General features: G+C 42.3%; 1 long non-coding RNA gene across 1 annotated transcript; it reads left to right on the top strand.

Moving 5' to 3' along the window:
- Positions 1 to 500: 500 nt before the first annotated feature.
- On the top strand, positions 501 to 7011 carry LOC124850140. Its single transcript, XR_007031021.1, has 3 exons — positions 501 to 1006; positions 1669 to 1892; positions 6350 to 7011. It is a non-coding gene; the product is annotated as an uncharacterized LOC124850140 (long non-coding RNA).
- The last annotated feature ends 3026 nt before the right edge of the window (positions 7012 to 10037 follow it).

Genomic DNA, 10037 nt, shown 5'->3' with positions numbered 1-10037 from the left:
TCTGCCATGAACAAGCCTGCATTATGCCAAGAGTGTAGTAGAAGTGAGTGGGAAACAGGTGGCCTCCACTTTCTCTCATTCCTGGTCTGAGCTCTGGCTTCTGGACACGGAGTTGGACAAGCTCGCATTCTTTTGGGGGGGGGGGGGGTTCCTCCCAAGCCACTTTATTAGTTAGAGAAAATAAACCTCAAACATTACTCAAGAGTTATAGTTACAGTTAGTATTATATTATGTGCGTTTTTGCAATAGAGGTTTCGTGAGTGGGCTGAGAAGGAACAGTTTGATATTTTGGGGGAAATTAGTTAGGTGAGAAAACCAACACCTCTCCCATGTCTGCACGTCCCATGAGACACTAGCAGGAGCTGGTTAGCTTAGCTTAGCACAAAGACGGGAAACAGCACCTTTGAAGTTCACTAATGTCACAGCTTCATCGTTCAGTCTGTTGGAGGAGCTGGCAGGTGGACGATACCTTTGGACAGAGCGAGGAGAGCGGCCTCCCCCTTTCCGGTTTCTGTGCTAAGCTAAGCTGGTTGCTGAAGGTAGCTTCATTTTTACTGTAGCCTGCAGACATGAAGGTGAAATTTAATATTTTCATATAACTCTTGCGAAAAAAAAAAAGAATCAATCAATTGTGTTCTCCAAGTGTTTTTAACTGTTTTATAACGGACCTGTTATTATGGTATTCATTTCCATGCATCTATGTGAATCTTAAACATTCAAAACTTGAATAAGTGTATTATCCAACAACAGTATCCTTTCCTTTTCAAAAATCTGAACATTTCTAAATTGTTCGTGCTTTGCTTTGACCTTGGCTCTTGTGGAGTTATGGACGGTGGCCGAACGGTAAAGTAATAAAAAAAAAAAAAAAAAAAAAAAAAAGCCGCAACAGAAGTGAACAGCGGTCCCACTGTATTATTGGTCCGGGTTGCCGGGGGGACTTTTATTGCCGACGGACCGCGCGAAAGTTTGAAGAAGATAAGAAGATCGACGACTTAGAGAAGTAGCGGTGAGTGAAACGTTGTTGCCAAGCAACTGTGATTAATCTCGCTGTGTGACCGTCACAAATGAGCAATGATGTTCAACGGCTTTAAATATGTTCATATCTCTGTCCTCAACGTCACGTGAGCATTAACTGACGTCGTTTGGGATACAGTCAGTCAGATGAATGTGAAGCTGTACGCGTGATTTAACAAGAGATGTTATAGAGAGAAGCTGAGGAGGATGTGTCTGACACACTCGTAAATAAGTTCTCAATACTGTTCATGTTCCTATTTAACCGGGTGATTCACTCTTCAAAGCAGCGGTGTATTGTGTATATTTGCAACCAAACCAAAATAAACCCCAGTTCTATATTTTAAAGTGATTAAGATTTGTATTTACAACGACACAGTTAAATAGAAATTAGCCAGATCAAGAAAAAGAAGATTATAAGAAAATGAACATATACAACGTATTTACACACATTATATAAGTAAACATATGTTTATTAATCTACGCAGCTACAGCTGGTTGAACATGGGCACATGACAAAGGGTCATACAGCGTAAGAGATTATAAAAGTTGACTTTATTGTCTTGTTTATAGTCCAAAATCTTTTCATTTGTGTTTATCTGGTCTATTTATGCATCTATGAATCTCTGTCATCTAAACTATGTTTTAAACTTCTAGAGAACATGACGACATCTGGAGAGTGCAACTGTCTACATGTAGACATGTTCACCAGACATGCAGACATGCAGACATGCAGACTTTCCCTGTGGAGCAGAGAGCTGGGCAGCGAACCTTCCCCGGACACCGTTTCTGGACCAGGTCCCTCTCATCAGCCTCTGCGTTCTGGGTCCGGGCCTTCATCCCCCTCTTCCAGGAGCTCACCTGCTGTCACAGAAGATAAGGTAAGTTGTTCCTTTATTCGTCCCACAACCCGGAAATTCCGATTTCTTTTTTTTTTACTTCTGTTGTGGCGTTTGCATTCGTGGTTACCCTTCTCTGCCACTGTAGATTAGCACTTAATGGCAGACTTAATCAACTCGACACCTTTTTTTACAGCTCCATAAATAAAATGTCATAACTGATATCAAAATAAAACATGAATATCACTGTATTTAATCGACTCCATGAAGACGAAAGAATGCCCACGTCATATCTTCAAAAGACCTTGTCCGCTGTTATCACTTATATCTTGGCTGCGGCACAGTGTGTGATTCCAAGGATTTGGAGAAATTCGTAGCAGGTTTTCCTTGAGGCTCCCTCTGGCACCATAGAAGATGGGTAGAAACACATCACGACTGTCTTCGACTGTTTTCTCTACAAACTGGTAAAACAAAACAAAAAATCGGCAAGCTTCTTTACTTTGTGACACCAGTGATTCTCAGTGTGTGGCTTAAAAACAGGAAATGACTTTTTGCTTCCACGTTGGGTGGTACCCGCTTTGAGTCACATGTTTAAGTCGCGGTGTATTTGATTGGCCGGCGTATGAGGAAAATCTCCTTCATCACATCAGAAATAAAAAACCCCCACTGGTGATAAGTGACAGTAAGCAGTTCTTGGGCGGTTTTTGCCATAAACTGTTCCCCTTTCATCATCATTTTTGCACAGGTAGTGTGTGTTGTAACCAGGGTTCTGTACACTAATAGACACAGTCAGGTGTCAGTCAACAATACCCAGACAGAGAGGAGAGTCATGGCAGCTCCACTCCTCTGGTGCTGCACTTGGACTGAGATGAGAGAGTGCGGGGAGAGAGAGAGAGAGGTCTGCTTTCCATAAAGTTCTGGTATCCTGTGAGGCAGCTTCGCGTCATAATCATAAATCGTCTAGTTGGAAATTGGGGGTTCGTCATATCCCAACATAACAGGGAAATTTCAAAATCAAAAGATGGACTGGCAGTTCTCATGACAGTTTAATATCAAAGGGGGAAAAACATTTTAATATCCCGTGGTTTCAACACAAGGCAGCTTCAGAATGTTTGGAGTTCAGTGCAGGTTCAGTTCGCAAAAAACCTTTCTTCTGATGATGGACTAATATTAGGCTACAGCTGATTCTTTTTTTCTCTTTCACTCAGAACTTGTGGATGTATAAAGTTAATGTGTGATTTGACGTTGTGATAGACCCAGTTCCTTCATCACTCTCCTGGAGGCTGTGGGGGACTCAAGTCCCCGGCCTCTCCCTGGTTTGTGCTCTGGCCAGCTCCAGCCCATGCGTGTAATGCTGTTTGTAATGAGAAATCTAAACAGGGAACCGCAGTGAGGCATGACAGGAATGTGTTTCCATTGGAGGGAGCTCCATGCAAGAAAAAGAGAAGAAAAAAAAAAGAATAAGAAGAAACTTTGAGGCAGAGATGTGTCCAGAAGGAGTGCTCACTTGGGCCAAAGCGGAAGACTAATGTTATTGTACACTGGCTGTCACTCTGCCAGCCCTCCCTCACCAATTGGTTCATGGTCTCCCTACCAGTTTCTCCCCCGCCTCTCTCCCTCTCTCCCGCCCTCCACTTCCCCCAAGTCTCTGTTTGCTCAGGTGGACAGTGACACAGTTGCTGAATGAGCCCCAATCGTCCCCCCTTCTGCACGCATGGCTGTAGACTGTGTCATCGAGTCAAGAGTCCGGAGGGGCCTGCAGAGAGCGGGAAATTGAAGCCGAAGCCTGGGATCACTCTGGACGGGGAGGGAGCAGGAAGTCGAGGGACAAACACTGAGAGGAACAAAACAAAAATTGGAAGAAAAATGCAAATGTAAAGATGTTGGGAGTTTGATATGAATAAACAGAAGAAGAACATAAGACGGGCAGGAAAAGGAGAAAAAGGCCAACAAAGAAAGAGCGAGGGCGAAAAAAATCCGACCACCCATTTTGAAAATTAGAGGTGGTTGTAGTCTGTGGAGGCCGTCTTGGTTTATGGTCCATGGAGGATGTCTTGAAACAGTGCTGTTTAGTGTTTATTTTATCATGCCACGCTGTTTCAGACCCTCTGTCAGGAATCTCATTCTGCAAAGACTAATTACAGTGTAAACACTACATTAAAGACTGTGGACCACTCCACTCCACTATTTACCTTTTCTTCCAAACAATCCTGACATCCCTCCACAGATTGATTTTGTCCGCAGAAACCTCCTCTGCCGGTGCTTATTTGTTTTGAAGCTGGCATGCGATTCCTGCTGAGCTGGATGGATACGGATTTCGGTGAGAACGTGATTAACGTAGCTTAGTTTGAGAGACAGCAGAGTTGGTTCCCACCTGCAAATGGCGACTTCGTTTCTCTCTACATCTGAGCATAACCAGGTTTTTCCAGGAAAAAAAAGAAAGAAGAGAAAATACCAATGTTCAATTTGCTTAAACATTTAACAGATACAGTGCATATTTATAACTGGTGACTGTCAAAGTGGGCCAACGCTCAGGGGAGGTAACTGAAAACAAAACTGAATATCTTAGTCTTAAGGAAACCCCCCCCCATAAAGACAACCAGAAAACCGTGCTTCATTAGCACATGCATGGGTGCTGAGGAGTGGTCACTCAGTGTCAGTCACCTGCATGGCCCGAGCCAGAGAACTTAATTACTACCACATGGGCCCAAAGGGCCGGAAGAGAACGCTTTTAAGGCAGATGGAGAGTTATGGCCTCCCAGATCTTTTAGCATATAAAATAAACAAGGGAACTTGCTACTGCGTGCAAGTGTATGTGCGTGTCACATGTTTGTTAGCCTTTAGTTTTTCATCATTTTTCTGTCCATGATGACTGTGTAGCATGCCTGAACATGTTGTCTGTCGGAAAACCATCATACCCTTTGTGGCAGAACGCAGTTTACTGATACAAAAACTTGAATAGTATAATTTGTACCAATGCATTGTATCTGTTCATGTTTTTTATATAAAATATATCTATATATATTTTATTCAAATAAGCAATCATAGATGTCAAATACAGAATAACTACAGAATACTAGAATAAAAAATGCAATATTTTCATTTGAAATGTTGAAGTATAAAATTGCAGAAAATTGACATACTCAAAGTACCTCAAACATGTACTTAAAGTTACCCTCAATCACTGGTTAGCTTCAATAATGGAGGTCTCAGTATAATTTTTAAAAAGAATGAAATATGACGCACAGTTACACAAATCCCTCCATATTCCGCATGTGTAGTATGTGATTTAGAATTAGGAGACTAGCATTTGTGTCGTGTGTGTGTTGTGTGATTCTTGCACTGACACCTGAGGAGTGTTGATATTCAGGCTGGGCCAGTATATACCCAGCAGCTGCCTGGGAGGTGTAATAGGTTGTCTTACAAAGAACAGAGAGGAAATGAACCCTGGTATCTCGCCTGAATCAGCTACATCTGGACTCAATTATTCATCTCGGTTGTTTTTGGCCGGTGATAAATGATTTAGTCACACTGCTGACACCATTTTTCAAGTACAAATATAAGTATAATATAGCTCAATGTATGAAAAAAAAAAAGGAAAAGAAAAGCAATTTTGGTCTTTACATAAGGAGAGTGTTACAGTAATTCACCTGCAGCTGTGAGGAGAGCTATTAAATTATAGAGGGGAAAAAAAATCTTATCACTATTCACTTTGGACTGCATGGTTTATTGATGATTAAATATTTATCGGGTTGGATCATCACTAAACGTTCTTTCTTGCATAATTTGTCACCAGTTTGTGTTTTTATCCCCCTCTATTGTGATTTAGTGTATTTTTAGATTATAAATTCTGAAATTTCAAACCAAAATGAACACATTATTATCCTTATCTCGACACGGTGATCTGGCGTCGGAGAGTATTTCCTTGCACTTGCATGCAGGGCGGAGGAGAGAAGAAACATTCAAATATCTTTCCAGTCCAAATCAAACACTGGCATTTCTGGTGTGACCACAGGAGAACGCTTAATAGCCCCTTGGAGGTTATGAACTGTTGACAGTTAATAAGTCATAAAATTTCCCCCCTTTAAGACGATGCTAGATTCCATCTGCAGGGCACCCAGTACAAAGAACCGGAAAGCAAATATCTCGCAGCATAGAAGTGGACTGGAATCTCTCAGTGGCTGCTCGTGGAGAGTCTCTTGAGCATGTCCTTCAAGGTTTCCTGATTTCTAGATGGATGGAGGAAAAATGAACAAAATTACTGAATCTTTTCCCCCTGAAGTAGACCAAACTGTTTTTCATTTATTTTTTCATTTCACTTCTGGAGAATGTGGGGCCTTGAGAGAGGAGGCAAAGCATTGCATGCAACTGACCTTCGTGATTACACCTCATATTATTGTACTTGTCATCTATTTTCTTTGGCCCTTGGGATGTTTGCCATGGTAACAGCACACAGCAGGCTGTCTGAGCTGACCCATGCTGTCCTCTGCATTTCCCAGCTTGGCTGTGATGAAGGGAAGTCTCTGCCCGTGATCCCTAACCCCTGATGAGGAGGCTTCTCAATTTCAACTCCAGGTCTTGCATGGGCCTCATATCCCTCTCTGCTCCTTTGGCACCCCCCTCCCCCTTTTCAACCGAAAAGGGCATCCTTTCCTTGCATAAGCAGCTATTTTCTGAGCCAAACTGTACCAGATTACCCAAACTACCCCTCTCTCCACTGAGAAGAGATCAAGTGCAAATTGTCAGAGTCTAAGCCATGCTTGACCTTTTTATTTTTTTCAACGTTAAAAGAAATGTTAGCTTATTTTCTATCTTGTCGAGAGTTAGATTTGAGGATCAATACCATTCTCATGTCTGTATTTTTTAAGCTTAGTTTAGCACAAACACTGGAGACGGTGGGAGACAGCTCACCAACCTTTGTCTGAAAGTCACAAAATCCCAAATCTCCAAAGCAAAATAATCACTAACATTATATCTGGTTTGTTTAATCTCTGCAAAAGTCGTAGAGTAAAAACAACATTGTTTTTCTTCGCCTGGTTCAGTTACGTGTCTTGTTGCCACCATGAAGTTGTCAGGTCACCAGCGCATACTCCAGAAAGTTTCTGTGCTTGTCCAAGAAATTGTCCCTCACATAACCTCAAATAAATGTTAATTAAGTGTCCGTGTCATGTTTTTCAATGTTAAACCAGGAGCACAATCTTAACTTTAACCAATTGCTGTGAGTGAGTCAATGAGTCATTAGCAGATACGACTATTATCAAAAAATGTTGACGTGCAAGATGGACTACATTATTTTTTTTTCCTAATTATGTTGAATTAAAAAGCATCTACAAAAACTGCAACGTTCATTTCAAAAATAGAATTGCTGTTGCTCTATATAAATGTGATTTTTATCGTGACAGGTTGAGCTTTGGAGGTTTTGTTAGCTTTTGACAGAGCCAGGCTAGCTGTTTCCCTCTGTTTCCAGTCTTTGTGCTAGGCTAGGCTGAGCCAATTGTCTCCTGATTTTCGCTTCATAGCGAGAGGAATGTGAGATCTAATGCTCTTCCCGAAAAGTGCATTTCCGAAATGCCAAACTATTTCTTTAATAGCTCCTCCTGGTGAGCATAACTATTAGATATTATTCCCCAATTGAGTTTTTTCCCAATCTTTCAGAAAAGAGTAGCACAGTTAAAGCTGTATGCTGCTTTGACAGGTGTCCTTATGAAATGCCGTGACACAACCTCAACAAGTGTTCCGGGCTGCATGTCGATGATGAAGTGCAGCCTCAGAAGTTCAGACGCGCTCACGCAGCTTCACTTAAGAGCAAAGCTAACAGTGTTTTGGCTGACTCTCCTCAAAATTTAGGGGCATCCTTATCCCGGGATATCCAGAGAAGAAAAATTGTGTTTTTTGTGTCCTGTGGGGTTGAAAGGAGAAAATCTATTTACAAAAGCATGAAAATATTTTATCACTAGCAGCAGGGGCAGGAGTGTTTTAATGACCCGATCCACAGGCCTCTGGCTGGCTGCAGGCTTTCTCAAACTGCAAAGAGCCCAGTGCTCTGCCTGCCAACCCTTGGGGCAGCACTGAGATGAAACAGATAAGATAATTGTCTCTAATGAAATCCAGATCGCTGGGTCCGTCTGGACTGGGACTAGCTGGGCCCTTTTCTCCCTTTTCTCCTGTTTTGAAGGGGGTTGTTCCATATTGATCTTGAATTTGACGAGAGACTGTGGAAGTCGAGTCCCTAATTCAAACCAGAGCTTGTGCACCGGCCTTGGTGGAGCTTTGATACCGTTTGAAGTTCCGCAAGTGAACACGGAGCCGTCGGCCCACTGGACCCCGTTGTCATGACAACCCCAATTATCTTCCTTTACGGCCTCGTTTTTACACAGGAAGGGAGCCATTATGTTCTTTGGGCATTTGCATCTCTCCGGGGCAAGTGTTAAAGGTCAGGGAAATGAACCAAAATAACACATAATATGAGTACAACGCAGAAAAAGTGTGTGTGTGTGTGTGTGTGTGTGTGTGTGTGTGTGTGTGTGTGTGTGTGTGTGTGTGTGTGTGTGTGTGTGTGTGTGTGTGTGTGTGTGTGTGTGTGTGTGTGTGTGTGTGTGTGTGTGTGTGTGTGTGTGTGTGTGTGTGTGTGTGTGTGTGTGTGTGAGAGTGAGAAAAGGTGACTCACTGCAACACTACTCTGGCAGGCTTTTCTTTTGTTAAACATTTCTTGAATTACTCACTTAAACATATGTTCCCAAGGACGGTCGATGCTCAATGTTTTTGCAGCGTTTTGTCTGGGTTACATTAAAGAATCTCTTCATACCGATAGATGTTGCTTTTTACGGTTGTCTTGCTAATGTTGCCCAATTCTAATAGTTTGTCCTTTTCCCTTTTTTTCTTTCAAACACTGATAAAAAAAAGCACAGGAGGGAAAGTGCATGCAGAATAATTCACCGTCCTCGTGCTTCATAGATTTTATTAATACTTTGAGTTTTGTCCTGAGAAAACAGCAACCCTAATCACGATACATAATTCATTCTTATAATGTGATAATACACTCGTAATGCAAAATAAACACAGAGCTGTTTTTCCTGATGGGTTTCCAGTTGTGTTCAGACGTCGTCCGTGGAAAGTTAATGTGCCACATGTATTTCTTTGCTCTCGGCTAATGTGCGCTGGTACCAGACTGTTTGGTTCAAAAACAGCAGAACATGGCCCAGACTAAACGGCTGCTCTCGCAGACTGGATACTGCGGTTCTGACATCTTGTTCATATATTTTAAAAAGGGAAAAGTGAATGACTGCCAATCAGCTGCACCACAGTAGGTCTTTCAAATGATAAACAGAAATTGAATTCATTGCATCAGTGATTTAAGCTTCATTTCCTCTTTTATATCCCTGGGATAAACACAAAAGAAAACGTGTGCCAGCCACTGAAGTCATGCGCGGGACGAATTTATACAATCACGCTGGAGTGTTGTTGCAGGTATAAATGGAATGAAACTCAAACAAACTTTTCAACGTTTACAGCAAAATAAAATGTATTTCTGTCTACGATAACTTAAACCTGTCAGCATTCATGTAACCTAAACCCCGCTGCAATTAATGAGGGCCTGAGTGAAAGTGTGGTCTCAGTCAGGTATCTAACTTTTATTTGTGGGTGAGACTCTTCTATGTGATATTGCCAGAGGGTTTCCCTGCTGTGTAAACATGCATTAAAAAGTGCGTATTCTGTTTTAAAATGCTAACTAGTAAAAAATAATTTAATTAAGTTCACACTGACTGACAGCAGATTCAGTTATCACCCAGATCTTATCAGACCGACCAGTGCGACCGAATGAATGGCCTTAAGTGGTGTCGCTCTGCCAGGGGTCACGGAGAGCTTCGAATCAAAGGGGGAGCCAGAGGTTGACCAAACACACTGTTCTCCCTCTGCCCTCGTGTAAAAGTATCTGCCAAACACCAGCGGTCCTCTTTGAACTTGATTTAGCACTAAGGTCACAAACAGCCGGTCCTCTCGTGTGGAGGAGGGCACCACCCTGATGACACGGAGACAGAGGAGATAAGATGAGGTTTATGTTGTCTTACACTCAGATTATCTGCGGGTTCTTAATGGGGGTCTCCTGCTGGACGCAGTGTACCGACAGGCACATGTCACTGTTCGCAGGTTAAGCCCTAATAACGGTTAACCTGCTGCGAACATCTG

The sequence above is a fragment of the Scophthalmus maximus genome, chromosome 1 (genome assembly GCF_022379125.1).
Source record: "Scophthalmus maximus strain ysfricsl-2021 chromosome 1, ASM2237912v1, whole genome shotgun sequence".
NCBI classification, from domain to species: Eukaryota; Metazoa; Chordata; class Actinopteri; order Pleuronectiformes; family Scophthalmidae; genus Scophthalmus; species Scophthalmus maximus.
This window is presented reverse-complemented; position numbering and strand designations above follow the sequence as displayed.